The sequence below is a fragment of the Antechinus flavipes genome, chromosome 4 (assembly GCF_016432865.1).
Source record: "Antechinus flavipes isolate AdamAnt ecotype Samford, QLD, Australia chromosome 4, AdamAnt_v2, whole genome shotgun sequence".
Classification (NCBI taxonomy): domain Eukaryota; kingdom Metazoa; phylum Chordata; class Mammalia; order Dasyuromorphia; family Dasyuridae; genus Antechinus; species Antechinus flavipes.
The window spans coordinates 380,762,027-380,775,627 of NC_067401.1; the positions used below are offsets into that span (position 1 = coordinate 380,762,027).

General features: G+C 34.9%; 1 long non-coding RNA gene across 1 annotated transcript in view; it reads left to right on the forward strand.

Moving 5' to 3' along the window:
• LOC127562624 (uncharacterized) overlaps window positions 1-13,601 on the forward strand; it is a 315,428-nt gene that overhangs the window by 199,114 nt on the left and 102,713 nt on the right. The gene's annotated exons all lie outside the window — the stretch shown is intronic.

Consider the following 13,601-nt stretch of genomic DNA (forward strand, 5'->3'; position numbering starts at 1 on the left):
CAACATTAAAAAGTAAAACAACTTTATAAGACTTAAGACAACTCAATGCAATGACCAACCACAACACCAAGTAGATAAGAAAACACATCAACTATTACTGATGAAACATATTCAAGATACAGAATATGATATTCATTTTGGACCTGGCCAATGTGATAATTTTTGTTGTTAGATTATGAATATTTTACAGAATAGCTCTGTTTTTCTGTTTGAATTGATGAGTTTGGGGCTTGAGAAAGAAAAGAGGGAAAGAGATTGGAGAATCAAAGAAAAAAAAAGAATAAGGTCATTAAGGAATTTCTTTTGAAATGGACAGAAAAAGAAATTCCAGAAAGAATTACTGAAAAGCAGGACAGCTGAAAAACTTAATTGCTGAATTTTATTTGTGTTTAAAAAAAAATTAGAATTCTTGCCGAGATACCCATTTAGATGTAGGTTACCCAGCTCTTGTGTTCCTATTTTAACAAAATCTGAAAATTATACTAGACCAAAGAATGATCAAGAAATCCAATGAGAAAAAAATAGCAAATGATTTCTAACCCAAAGCTGATTCAAAAATCAACCAGAAACTTGAGGATAATAGAAAAGAAGGCTCTCCAACAAAACCAGCACCAGCATAAAAACCAGTTTTTCAGCATAACCAGAATGGAAAAAGAATCAGCCTGGAATTAAGCAGCCCTTGGTCCAAGTCCCAAATCTAATTCTGAGACCACCAGACTGGATATTTAACTATAGGCAAATTGTCCCAAATAACTCTCAGACTTATAAGTTATAAAGCAGATATTGTTCTGCATTAGGAGAGGGAGTTTTTTTTGGTGGGGAGTTCCCTACACTCCAAAACAATCTAAAACATAGGTAAAACTAATTGTATCAGTTTCTTGTGGCCTTCCTTCAAAGATTGGAAGTTCAGTAGATGGTTCTTTGATATTGTACTACATCACTTGATGGTCACATTTAGAATTTGGATGTGTTGCAGAAAGTAGCAGTATAAGAGGAGGGGAGTGGGCCGTTGTGCTGCAAGTCCCCAATCCTAACTCTTAGCTCTGAGCAGCACAGGATATTTGTAGTGCTATTCTCCAAGATCAGCTCCAATTCCCACATCATCCATGAAGTATTTCCTGAGAGCTTATCTAGAAAAGGAGAGTCTGAGGGATATAATAGCTACTTTAAATTATTTTTTAAAAAATGTTATGCATGTATTGGATTGCTTGCCATTTAGAGGAAGGGGTAGGAGAAGGCAGGGAATATTTGAAATACAAGGTTTCACAGGGGTTAATGTTGAAAAATTATCCATGCATATGCTTTGAAAATTAAAAAGCTTTAATACAAATATTTTTTAAATATTTTAAACAAACAAGAAAAAAACATTAAAAAATTTACTAGGTATCTTCTAAAAAAATGTGTGAAGTGGATAGAGTGTTGGGCCTGGAGTCAAGAAGACTCATTTTCCTAAGTTCAAATCCAGCTTTAGACACTTAATAGCTATATGACTCTGGACAAGTCACTTAGCCCTGTTTGCTCCAGTTTTCTCATCTATAAAATGAACTAGAAAGGGAAATGGCAAGCTACTCTAGGATCTTTGCCAAGAAAACCCCAAATAGGATCATGAAAAGTAGGACATGACTGAAAACAACTGAACAACATTAGATTTATCCTATGGGGCTCCACTGAACATAAGCATGCAGGGAACCTTGACCTTGGAGTCAGATCTGCCCAGACCTTTTCCTTGGATATCTTTCCCCCTGCTTGTGCTTACAACCTGAAATTGGGACTATAAAGGCAAGATTGAGATAGATTGTCATCCCACCCAATCTCCTAAAATATCTCCAGCAGGAGAATTGACCAAGTTTCAACCAAATTGACCTACTGTCATCAACCACGCTAATCTAATGTGATGGATAAAGTAATTGTTCATATGGTAAGACTTGATAATCACCAGCAAAAGCTTCCCATTAGTCCATCACCCAACTAGCAATCATTTATTATATATTACTCTGTGACTGGCATCAGTTCTCAACTCTGGGAATATAAAGAAAGAGCAAGAATGGTCCATTCCCTCAAGCATCTCATGAACTAATAGGGGAAATAACACACACACAAATAGGCATAAACAAGGTATTTGTTGTTGTTTTCCTTGATTCTCAAAAGAGACATCAGGGAGGTGATGCCTTGACATGTAAGTAAACTGGATTTGAGTAAAGGAGGGCTATATAAAGTCACCAACCTCACTTTCTCCTCCAAAACCATCTGGATCCAGTGGCAAGATATAGACCAGAATGACTAAAGATGGCCTTGGATGCAGTGAGAGATCTTGACCTTTTTAAGGTAGTCTTTAATTAGTCTCAGTTTGACTCAAGCAATAACCAATCAGTGATAAAGTTTAGGTGATCTGTGGCACAGAGAATGGCCTCTTTTACCAGTCAAAAAGCAAACAAACAAACCATCAAAATATGAGGGGGAGGCCCTCAGAATTTCTAACCAAAATAGAAACAATTTCTTGCATTCACTCCAAGCCAATCAGGGCCCAAACAATGAGAAAGTGGGACTGGGCCTGGAACCTATTGTTGGCAAATCAATGATAGTTAAAGTGATTTGGGTTTAGAGCATGGTCCTAATTTATAACACATAGTAGGCATTTAATAATAAATGCTTTTTGACATGACTTGGTTTGGCAGGCTAAACATAAAGTAATAATAGAGCTTTTCAATATAGCATTTGAAGGAATACTTTTCAAAATACTCTAAAGTTAATAAAAGAAGAACATTTAAATACAAAAAGAGAGGAATTCAAAAAAAAGAATCAATGGAAGTTCTAAGTGGTCATTTGACAAAGGGAGAACTTAGGAATGAAAAGGAGAAGACCTCTAAAGGAATTCTCAAAATCATCCTTAGTAAAATTCCAATTTCACAATAATTCCTTGAAATGTATATGTTTAATTTATTCATTCAAATGATTCAGTAAAATAATGGCCATTTAAACTAAATTGAAAAAAAAAAACTTAAAAAATGGGGACAGACTAAGATCTACCCAGAAGTCCTAAAAGAATTCAAAGATAAAATGAGAAAACTATTGCCCCAAATGTTTAAACTGATTTTAAAGATGGCCACTATATCAAATACCTGGCAAATTGGAATGTGACCTCTAGATAGAAAAAATTGCTCCAAAAGGAATGAATGTTAATATAGATCAGTGAGGCTGGCCTTCTTTTCAAGTAAACTTCTAAACATTATAATACATGAGCAAACCAGCAGACCATCAAACAATGAAACAAAAATAATGAGTGTGATTTTTCATCTTGATTAATGTACTAATCTCTTTATAGTGTCAGATTGTCAAAGGGGAACCAGTAGAATTCTGTCAGATTCTTCAAGCAATATGGAATCTGAAAGATTCCAGAAAGCTACATAGCTTAGAGTGATAATCTAAGAATGGGGATACAAAACCAGGCAGTAAGTTTCCGGGGGAAAGGAACCAGGAGACAACCTGTGGGCAAAGATAAATCCAAGTATTTCAATGTCAATCTAGGTGGGATGGAGCAAAGGTGCAAGCAGATTGTCATAAGAAAATCTAACATCAAGTACTTGTTTGCTCTGCACATCCTGGAAACATTGGACACAAAAGAGTGAGCATTGGAAGGTTGAAAAACAAAAGATAGAAACTTAAATGACTAAATTACCAAATCACTAATAAGATTTAATGAGATCTGGTTTGAAGTACAGTAGCCAGGGAATGATGGAGGTAGGAGCTTGTTAGAATCCTTACAAAGTGATAACTCAGTTGCCTAATTTAGCATGGTTCAGTATGATTGATCTGATCTTACAAGGAGATGTTATGGCCCAGAACTTGAAACAAGGTACCAAGTAGAAATGAGGAGACAATATTTAAATCTAGTTTAGAATTGATTTAATCCTACAACAAATAATGGTTTCCAAGTGATATAATGATTGGTGTGTACTCAATGAACAGCATATAAGCAAGAAGCTCTCAGGGTCAAAGAGCACTCTGGGAGTTACAGAAGCCCACAAGCCCACTCTTGGAGGCGGAGTTAGATTCATTCCATCTCCCACCTTTGTGCTGCTTGGAGGTTGAAGAAAGCAGAGGCAGAAGCAAAAGACAAGCTACAAGAGCTCTTGGAATCAAGGAAGGAGATTATTTGTATTTGCAGTGATTATTACTTGGAACTAAGGTTGCCTCCAGAAAACCTCCCCAAGAAACCTGCTCCCAGAGAACAATTATATTATAAAAAAGAACAAGAACACCACAGGAGCTGATATCAAAATATGACTGTAGGATTAAATTTCTGAAATTGGAAGATAACTTAGAGGTCATCTAGTCTTACTCTATCAGTTTACAAATAAACAAAGTGAGTAACTTTTCCAATATCACATAGGCAGTAAACATCTGAAGAAAGCCTGGAACCCAGGTCTTCTGGACTTAGTATTTTTTTCACTTTATCAAAATAAGCTTGCTCTTATATTTATCACTGATTTTCTCCAATTAAATACTATTCTAGTGCCTAACAAAGGCATTGGATTCATGTTGCTTTCCCATTGTCTCTCCTAGGATCTTAAAAATTCTAGCAAGTTTTATGAAGGTCTTGAAGATCATGAGTGGTAATCCTCTTCTGAAGGCTTCTTGCTTGTGTGAATTTGGAAATATCACAGAATTTTGATTTTGGTTTTGATTTTCTAATCTACAAAAGGAAGGTATTGGATAAAATGATTTCTGAGGTCCTTTTCAGTTGTAGATTACTGATCCAATGACTGTCACTATAAAACCAAAGTGAAGAAGGGATAATTCTAGGAATGGGAGACAGAGACAGCCTATGCAAAGAAGGAGATGCGCCATTGAATGTATGGGGATAGTTAGTACAGCAATTTGGCTTCTTGATAAAAGCAAAGTCTAATGTTTCTAAGTTTGGGGGTTCCCAGAGCTCATAGGCCAGATTGTCAGCACAGATGAGCAAGTGAGAAATCACACAGCCCCTCCAGTTTCTTGAACACTAGAATTGAAAATTCTCAAGGAAAAAGACTGGATATTTACATTTCATTGTAAATGATTAATAGTATTTTTTAAAGGAAGCTAGATTCTCCCAAGAATTTTTAGTGATTTATGACTTCAGTGAAATAAAAGTCTGTAAAGTAAAAAATAAACTGGAGAAAAATTATAAATTTTAAAGCTAACACTCTAAAAGATTGATCTTTGTAACTGAATGACAAAACCATCCCCATTCATGTAGATGATGAAATGATTCCTTTCATACAATATTCAAATACAGTGAATTATCATTATTAAGCTACTGAGAAAAAAATAGATATACATTGTTTTCCACTTAAGTCATAAATCTTTTAACCTTTTGTTGTTGTTCAGTCATGACCTCAATAGAGTTTTCCTGGCAAAAATACTGGCATTGTTTATCCTTTCCTTCTTAGCCTAGGGTCTATGAATTTATTTCCTTAAATTATTGAGATCTGTATTCCAACATAATTGATTCCCTTTAAAAAATCTTTCATTTTTTATTTTATGCATTTGAAAACATTTTAAGCAGTGGTCCAGAGAGGATTCTGGGAAGATGATGGAATAGATCAGAAAATTCCAAGCTCTTTTAATCTCCTTCACAAACAAAATAGTGCCTCAGGGTAAAGATAGAGTGGTAAAAATAAACAAGACTTGGGGCAGAACAGTGGTCCTGCTATAACAATTGAACAATATCTGCAAGAAATATCCCAGGATGAAGCTTTGGCCAAGTGAAATGTAAACATCTCCTGGCTACTTTCTCCTGAAACAGCAAGCTGTGAGCCCTGAGGCACCCTGCCCCAGTAGGGGAATATTCTTTAAGAAATGTGGGGAGTTGAGAATCTGGGGAAGATTGAGCAAATCTCTGCTGATAAAGGAAGCCTGCTGGGCTGCTGGAGGAATCAGTACATGCTGGGTTAGTGCAGAGGCAGTGGTTCAGAGATGTTGCTGCCTGTGGGCACTAGGAAGAAGAGGTTCTTGGTTTCAGTTCCAGGCTAGAGAGGAGAAATGAAAGAGGACCTGGGATCAGAAGTACCATCCTCTACATCTCAGAACTAGAGTTAAATACAATTATAAGCTTCTATTAAAAAATAAAAAAAGAATGAACAGGTAAATGAGTACTTGAAAATAGAATTGGGCAAGGGAAAGCCAGCTAAAAAATTTTATATATATATATATATATATACATATATATATATATATATATATATATATATATATGTGAAGAAAGAAAGAAAAAAATAGAAAAGAATGTTAAACATCTTTGAGAAAACCAATTGATCTGGAGAACAAATCAAAAAGACAAAATATAAGGATAGCCAAATGACCGAAATGCTATGACCAAAAAAAAGAATCTTGGTACAATAATACAAAAAATAATTAAAGAAAATTGTTCTGAAGTGTTGGAACAAAAGGAAAAAATAAAAATTGAAAAAACCCATCTATATCACCTGAAAGAGATAACATGAGAAAAACCTCCTGTAGGTAATAATATTCTTGTAATATTATAACCAAATTCCAAAAACCCCAGGTCAAGGAGAAAATATTATGAGTAACAAGAAAAAACTAATTCCAATATGGCAGAGCCATAATTAGAATCATACAAGATCTAAAAAGGCCACATTAAAAGACCGCAAGTCTTGGAACACTATATGTCAAAAAGCAAAAGAACTGCTGTTACAACTAAAATACCCAACAAAGTTAAGCATAATTCTGATGGAAAAAAAAAAAACCCTTCAGTGAATTGCTAGACTTTCAGGATTTTGTTGCAAAAAGACTTGAACTTAATAGAAAGTTGACATATAGGATCCAAGGGAAATATAAGGTAAGTATCAAAGGTTAATTACAAGGAACCCAAGAAGGACAATCTGTTTGTTTTTATCCATGGAAATGTAAACTGGATGTCTAAGAATATCATTAATACTTGAAAAGTTTGAGAGAAAGATTGGGATAAAGCTATGTATAATGTGATTCTAAAAAAAACCAAAACTATAGGATAAGGTTAAAAGAGTAATTATGTTATACAAATGAGGTGCAAGAGGAAGAACTAACACAGAAGAATTGGACAGAGGAGAAAGGCTGGTAGTTCTGGAATCCTACTCTCATCAGGAATGGGTGAAAAGGGCAATAATATATACATGCATGCATGCATACATACATATATGTATTAAATAATCTTCTAAATTCAGGAAAATAAGAAGATACAAGGATAGGGGATGAGAGGAGAGAATATATAAATGAATAAAAACACAAGTAGGTACAAAATATTTACAGAGTAGATGGAAGATAACCTTTAAGAGAAAGGCTTTCTGAGAAGATTGGGAATGTTCTCCCACAGAAGGTAGTGTTTGACCTGAGTCCTGAAGAGTTGGAGATGAGAAGAGAGGACATAATGGATGCCAGCAAGTCCAAAGTAACAGTGAAAGGAGATGAAGAAGAGCACTGTGAGAAATAGGTAGGAGATTATTATGACTAGACTGAAACATATAGAGGGAAGTAATAGGAACATAGATTCATCTGTGAAAGGGACCTCAGTATCCATCAAGTCTAGCTCTTCTATTTTATAGATGAGAAAAACTAGAGCATAAATGAGACAATTCGCTGGCTTAAGGTCTCAGGTAGTAAGTGGGAAAACTGGGATTTGAACTTAGAGACTCTGATACTATCTTCCCCAACAAACTTCCACTCTAACATTCCTTCTTTCACTTTACTGTTGACCAATTCCTTCTGCCACCCAAAGCATAAAACCTTGGAATAACTCTTGAATCATTTCTGTCATTCACCTTCAATATCTGTTCATTCTTCCTTTGCAAATATGTTCTTAAATTTATCCCTTCCTCTCATTTCCCACTCAGAATAACCTTTGCCAAACTACCAACACTTGAAATTTAGATGAGTACAACAATTTAACTAGCTTTACCAACTCTAGTCATCTTTCTTTTCTAGTCCTTCCAGCATACTTTCGCTTCATTTATCTTCCTAAAATACTGTTTTCATTTTGTTACTCCTCAGGTCAGAAATCTTTCATGGGTTCCCTAAATGCCAAGACATGATGTCTAAATCCATCTACCTGGGTCTAACAATATGATTCCATAATTTAATTCTATTCTGACTTAGAATCAAATTTCTCCTTACTCTCCAACATCTATCCTCAGCCCCAGTTGTATTCTTCAAGATCCCCCAAGGAAATGTGATATAGCAAAAAGAGCTTTTGAGTTGAAATCAGTGGACCAAGGTTCTACTTTCCATTATGTCAATAAATTATCTTGATTAGTCATTTCCTACATGAACCTTTTCCTAACTACTCTAGACTTCAATGAGCCCTCCTTTCCCTGAAATCTTAGAATATTATGCTAGTTTATATTTATATTATGCCTTAAGGGTTCAACAAATATTTCTCTTTCATCAACACTGCAATACAAGTATTTATAGAGAAGACAGATTTAAAGAGGTTAAATGATTTCCTTATCTAATGTGTCAAGATTTAGAATTTGAACGTAGTTCTCTCCTGAATCAATTCTCTTTCCACTGCTTTCACTCAGTACCTTACTTACCTTTTGACAGAGCATGATAGACTCAGGATGTAGCTTGAGATTTATTTTTGGATATAATCAATGAATTTGTTTTGATTGGCTGTGTACATTTATTATAAGAGTTTTTTTTTTCCTGGAGAAAATAGAGGAATGTGGGAAGAAGCATAAATAGATACATGTTAATAGGAAAAAATTAATTTTTAAAAGAAAAAATCTAAATAATTGTTTCAATAAACAAGCAAATAAATGCTTATTGATTGATTATGACATGCTTTTTATAGGGCTGACAAGGTTCTTGAAGCTCATTAATTCCTTGTTAATTGATTTTGGATTATGTAACTAGCACAGTTTTTAGAATTATCTTCTTTGAGGTAATTACCAGCATGAAAGTACTGATACTCTATTACTCTTATAGCAAGTATAGCAAGATCCAATGGTATAGTCTGATAGGGAAAATATGAACAAAAGGCAGGTGAGGTCATCAAAGTAAAACTTCTCCAATTCTACATTTTTGCATGTTAGCACTCTGAAAGGTAGTCTGATTTTCTATTTCTTATATATTCCAGTAGAGACATTGGAAACTTGTTTATCTTTGGGGTTTCAGTCCCTCTCTGTATAAAATAGCAGAAAAATCCACCAAAAAACCTATTTCAACAGCACTTCCTGGACTCCTGCTGGCAACTTAACATCTGCTACTATGATCTGCTCCTCTCACCTCCCCAAACTCTTCTGTCTTCATCTCTTCCAAAGCATCTTTAACAAACATAATAAACCACTAACCTGCAGTTAGCCAGCTGAAAATCAGGAGAGCTGGAGCAAAAGGTTATAGTTGTTCATGTAGAGAGAAGTTTCTGTGATCTTTTACAGTCCCTAACTCTATGGAGTAGAGTTTATAGGAATATCTACGAGTTGATATATTATTCCTCCACGGCTGAGATCCAGGAAAGTAGAAAAATGATGTATAAGTGCATGGGTGGGAAAACAAGGACTGAGTTGAAGGGAGTATGAGGTGTTCAAGCATCATTATTTCATAAATGATTAACAGCAGAAACAAAAAAATGATTAACTGCAGAAACAAAGAAGCAACATTTGCTAACTCTCCTTCTTCTTGAGCCAGCCAGCATCTTTGATAACAGATGTTGCAATCATTGGTTTTTCTCCTCTGCCAAGCCTTTCCCAAAAGTGAATAAATAGTTTGCCAACTCTTCCTCCAACTTTAATATACACAGTGGGTTATGCAAAATGCAATCCAATGGTCATGGGGACCTTAGGTCCACCAGCATTTGAGCTGGGTCAACAAAGCTAGACATAAAAATTTCCATGATAGCAACTCACTGCTGCTCCCTCTCTGATCCCTCTTTTCATCTATCCACATCCTTTAGGGTAAATGCCCTGTTGTCCATAAAAGACGATCTAACATTAATCACTGCTTAAAAGACTGAAATAAATAATACATGGTCACTCCATACTTGGTTTGAAGGAAACTGTGAACGCTTGTCTATCCTTGCCTTTTTTCTATTAGGTACTGATATCTTTAAATTAAGGTATTCTGTAATAAGGGATACAGTGTGGTATAATAGAAAAAAACCCCGATTTTAAAGTCATAATAATAAGTATAACCATTTTAAAAATATTTTAAGATTTACATATGTCAGCTCTCTTACATATGTCATGTTTCTAAAAAAAAAAAAAACTCTGTAAGATAGCTACTATTATAATGTCCATTTTGCAGATGAAAAAAGTAAGACTAAATTGGTCGATCTCCTATCTGGGGGAGGGATGGGAGAAGGAGGGGAAAAACTGGAACAAAGGGTTTTGCAATTGTCAATGCTAAAAAATTACCATGCATATATCTTGTAAATAAAAAGCTATAATAATTTTAAAAAAAGAAAAGAAAAAAGTAAGACTGCAATTCATTGATTTGTCTAAGATCACACAACTAGATTAAGGCCGCTTTCCGTGATTTCAAATTGAATACTTCATTCACTGTGTCACTCACTTACCTCAGGAAGTTCCATATTTGAATCCTAACCCTGATACTTTCTGTATGATTTGGTACAGGTCACTTCCTTTCCTGCTTTATAAAAACTAGATGGACTAATCCTTCCAGCTCTACTTCCTGTGACCTTTTAGTGAAATGCAACTTTCTCTAGAAGCCTTCTTCTTTCTATTAGTGGAGCCACCATTGTCTCAAGTGCTTATAACCATAGTCAACTTTATTTTATCTGTTTCCTTATCTATTATGTCCATTCACTGTGCATTCTTCTTTCAGAATATCTCTAATATCAATTTTTGGGGTCATCATCCTTGTCTTCACACCAGAAAACTCTCAATACTTGCAAATAATTTTTTCCTAGTTTTCCTGCCACTAGACCCTTCACTCCTTAATTTATCCTGTAACATTACTTGCATTATGAATTAATTGACCAATCAATTTGCTCCTTTTACATATATTTGTTATCCAAACAACTTGCTCCTTTTATAGGTCTGTATTATCAACATGGATAAAAATGTAGAAATGTAGATCTCAACCTATCCCTGTCTATGTGACTTGGCCATATCTTTCCATAAGTTCTGCACAAAGCCTCAACCTTACAGGGTACTTTTTCTAGATCCTTTGAAATTGGATGAATACCTTTGGATCACTGGAGTTGTTCATTGATCATCCTTTGTTCTTGCTACATGACCAATTTGCCTTCTTTTCCCATTATACAGCTTTCTATTTATTTTCTGCATACCACTGAGCAAATATATAGACTCTCTGGATCTCAGTGTGGTGTCACAGCATCTAAGAACAGTACCAACTCTGTTATTCATCATTGCCTGTGTGGCTACGTACAAGTTCTGGATTTGTTTTCTTACCTGAAAAATGAAAGAGTTGGACTGGATAGTTTTTAAAGACCCTTCTAGTTCTAAATCTACAATTCTAGTCAGGTCAAACATGTTAGGAAGTTGACATGAGATTTTATTGCTATAGGAAACTCCCAGATAAATGGGAATGCACCAATGTAAATTGGTATATTCTTTGCAAATTAGATTTCCTAAAATACTGAAAGTTTAAGTAACTTGATAAGGATAATACTGTCAGTATGTGTCAGAAATGGGACTTGAACCTTGATCTTTCTATCTTCAGGGCTTTCATTCTGTCCTTTCCCTAGCTCTGTTTCTTATGAAAGATGAAAGAAAAAGCCAGTGTTTGAGGGTATGTAGAATAATGAATTCCAGGAGAGTTCTGGGACTCAACTTGGTAGAATGAGAAAGGTCCAGATAATTCTTGGGCAACATATTGGAGAGAATTGGATTGTACACATGGCTCTATAGCAAGGGACTTTAGCTATAATGGAGGAGGGAAGACATGCAAAAGACCCTAGTTCTAGCTTTATTATTGGATGATGTAAATCTAATGAGAAGAGTTTTGCCTTGCTAGCAACTCCAAATTCATTTTCCTGTGAAAAGGAGTCAAGCTTTTAGATTAATACCATAAAGAATCTTGATGTTGTTGTTTTGTTGGTCAGTCATTTTCAGTCACATCCAACTCTTTGTGACCCCATTTAGGGTTTTCTTGGCAGAGATACTTGAGTGATTTGCCATTTCCTTCCCCAGCTCATTTTACAGATAAGGAAACTGAGGCAAACAAGCTTAAGTGACTTGTCCAAAATCACATAGCTAGTAAGCGTCTGAGGCTGGATTTCAGGTCTTCCAGATTTTTAGGCCTAGTGCTCTCCATTTATCTTCTTCAAATCAAAGCATCTTAATATCCTGGGATAAAAATGACACTCAGAATGTTAGAGGACTATATCATTCAAGCAATCCTAAATTCAGTTTAACTTCCAATAGAGTTCAAACCATAGGAATTTGGAGGACTACATCATTAGGTAGTGGGAGGGGAAGAAGTCGGACTCACTGAAAAGGAATTGGATTTTAACTTTTTATAAATTACTGTTGTCCTTTGTGTGTTTTTTGAATTTTCTTTTGGAAGTAAATGTTATCTTATGCTCAGTAAACATCATAATCTTGAATGCTTGCATAGGAAATGAGAATCCTTGACACACATCAATGGAAACCTGGGTATAAATTATATTCTAGGATTTTCCAGGGGGAAATTCTAGATGAGAAAAAGTGAGCCCAAGAGATGATTTTTACAACTACTGCCATGGACTTATTTTCCCTGTATAAACCCAACTTGGTGTTGGGTCAGGATTTAAATACAAAAAAAAAAAAAAAAAAAACTTTAAGGCACTTGAAGACTCCTATCAACTGTTTCAGAGTCAAGTAAATACAGTCAAGGGAAAAGTCTACAAAATGACTGCATTAATATCAATGTACAGACAAAAGGCATGGTTGTCTTTCTTTCTCTAGCTCATTTTAAAAATGAAAAAACTGAGACAAACAGGGTTAAGTGACTTGGTCAGGGTCGTACAAAACACACTTCCATATTAATCATATTGTCAAAGAAAAGACTTCTCTCTCCCTATAAAAAACCCCTCAAGAAAAATAAAATCAAAAAAGTATGCTTCAGTCTTTACATAGACTGCATCAATTCTTTTTTCTAGAGGTAGATAGTATTTTCTGACACCAGTCCTTCATAATTGTCTTGAAATAGAATAGGCAGATGGGACAGTAGAGAAAAAGTACCAGTCCTGGAGTCAGAAGAAGCTAAGTTCAAATTCAGCCTCAGGCACTTGATACTTAGTAGCTTGTGTGACTTTAGTTTCACAAAAAAAAAAAAAAAAGGAAAGGGAGAAATAAAGAAAGGAAGAAAGAAAGAAAAAGAATTGTCTTGGATTATTGTGTTGCTTAGAATAGCTAAATCATTCAAAGGTGATATTACAATATCCATTATTGTATACAATGTTCTTTTGGTTCTGCTCAATTCACTTTCACCGGTTGATCTTTCTAGTTTTTTTTTTTTTTTCTGAAAGCATTTTGATCATTATTTCTTATGGCAAAATTATATCCCACAATTTTTCAGCCATTCCCCAATTGATAGGCCTCCCTTCAATTTCCACACAAAAAAAGCTAATACAGATATTTTTATACATTAGGTTCTTT